Below are 2,301 nucleotides of genomic sequence, written 5' to 3'. Positions count from 1 at the left end.
TGCTATAATTGCCACTGTTGTTGTTCAGATTGTTTATCACACTGTAGTATTAAATTTCTTCTTATTTTAACTCGGGGTTTGTGCCTCACTGACAGCCTGACTGGCTGAGGGTGGGGGAGGGGCAACGGCAACATGGTCTCTGGTCCCGGCAGGGCTTAAACCACCACACCCTGGTATCAAATAAGAATATCACTTCATCCTCCCAGGGTCCCACCCTCATATTTATCAAGGGCTCTTGGTGGGATTTATAGCTAAAAAGCCTCTCTTAGTAGGTCCTCTAGTGGCCTCTCATTCCATCCCTCTAGCTTTTTTAACTTTTTTCTGGATGTCTGGCCATACCTTCGTGACAAAGTGGACTTTTAGCAACCCCTGAGCTACAGGGTCTTCGGGGTTCATACCAGAATATTTTATCACCTGATCTCATAGCCTTTATAAGAAGGCTGACAGAGTTTTGTCCTTTTCCTGTTGAATCTCAAATGCCTTTATGAAATTCTGAGATAGAAGTTTAAGTCTTGCTATAACCAGTTCTCAGTTGACCCATATTTTGGCCAAAACACCTTACGTCCCAAAATGGGCTCCTTTGTCCACACAAAAGCACAATAACGTATAATTTTCTTTTTGTTCTTTCCCTTTGTATTCAGGATGTTCCTCCATCTTATCAACATTCTCCCCAACAGACTGTCTGGGGGAATGTTTTCAGGGACCTTTCCTGAATTCCTACTAAGCCTAGTCTTTTTGTTCCCCATTTTTCTTTTGTTTCCCGAGACTTCTGAGTGTTTTCCTCACAGTACAGCAAAACAGCTACTGCGGTCTCTAACCTCAGACTGTACTAGTGTACAGCTCACTTGCTCCCACCCACCAGAATCTCCCAGACCACCAAGGCAGTACTTAACAGTCCAATTTTCTTACCTTGGTCCGTGCACAGAGTTGCCTGGTCTTAACAGCACTCTCCAGGGTTCCTTTTACCTTTTTTATTTCCCTTCCGCCCACAGTGGTTCACAAGGCCTGTCTATATCATCAGTCTCAGGATCTCAGTCGGTCCCCATGGAGCCACCATCAGTGATTCATGAGACCGCAGAAGTCAACAGGGCGTGCCTCCTCGCCCTCAACGGTGGAGACTCCCAGGTGATGATTTTGATCCCGGATGAGCTCCCAAATTGTGAGAAATGCTCTTTTGCCAGTTATCAATGGCTCAGACAGGATGTGGTGTGAAGCACTCTTTATTGCCTTCTTCCAAGACCTGGCGCCCCACCAGGTGGATGCACCTAACAGCCATCACGCAATGGTTTATGTCCCTTTCTCCCAACCGCGACTTCCCTTCCCTGATTCCTCACTGGATGAGTACCACAGGGTGTACAGACTTCCCAAACCACCTACTGATAAGCGTATGTGTTCATACATCACATGTTCATGGAAATGAACCTTGGCTTTCTCCAGGGCGAAGTTAATATGCATGAGCTCACCACGCAAGCGTACTAAGACAGGAAAAGTTTGAAATTCAGGTTCCCCAAGTCTCTCAGTATCTGCATCCATCTGAGGCCATTTCTAAGTACTGGTCATCACCGTTGACAAAAGGACTACCTGTCTTCTCAACCTAGGCCAGGAATTTCAATGGTTGTGAATTGCTCTCCTTAATTGCTTTGGTGAATCGTTCCTGCCATTCCCATCAGGCTTATTGTGCGAAAACAACATTCTTTCTCTTACAATGTCCTATCTGATTTTTACTGTTACAGAGATGGATGTGCTTATTACTTTAACCAGGCACAAAACTCCATTCACACTCCAGGAGCTCATTCCACAGCTCGGGACATGGCAAAACAGCCATGGATTGTGATTGCGGACAGGGCCGAAGCAGGGGGAGGGGGCAGGAGCGGTGGCCACACCGCATCAGGTTACATTCCTTGTTCCTGCCAAAGCACGTATGTGTTGCTCCAGGCGTGCCATTGTCCCGTCGGGATTTGTTCAACCACAAAAAAATTCAACCGAAGTCAGCTACAGGGCAAAAATTAGCAGAAAAATCAGATACCACAACTTGGGCAAAAGGATCATCACATAAGAATTGGTTTTGCACAGCTTCTTGCTTGCAGCGATCCCTCTGTACGTTCCGCCTGGCCAAGCCTACGGCCTTGGGAAACGCCGGTAACGCTCCCCCTCGTCGTTAGCTAATTGCGACGGTAATGTGAGACCATCGCTCCCCGTGACAACTCCCACGCGAGCGGCGACCGGCTCACAACACCGACGCCCACAGCACCGACCCACCAGCACCGAACCGGCCGACCGCGGACCGCTTGGCCGCAGCAC

Source organism: Athene cunicularia, assembly GCF_003259725.1.
Source record: "Athene cunicularia isolate RWA chromosome 1 unlocalized genomic scaffold, athCun1 chr1_part2, whole genome shotgun sequence".
Taxonomy (NCBI): domain Eukaryota; kingdom Metazoa; phylum Chordata; class Aves; order Strigiformes; family Strigidae; genus Athene; species Athene cunicularia.
This window is presented reverse-complemented; position numbering follows the sequence as displayed.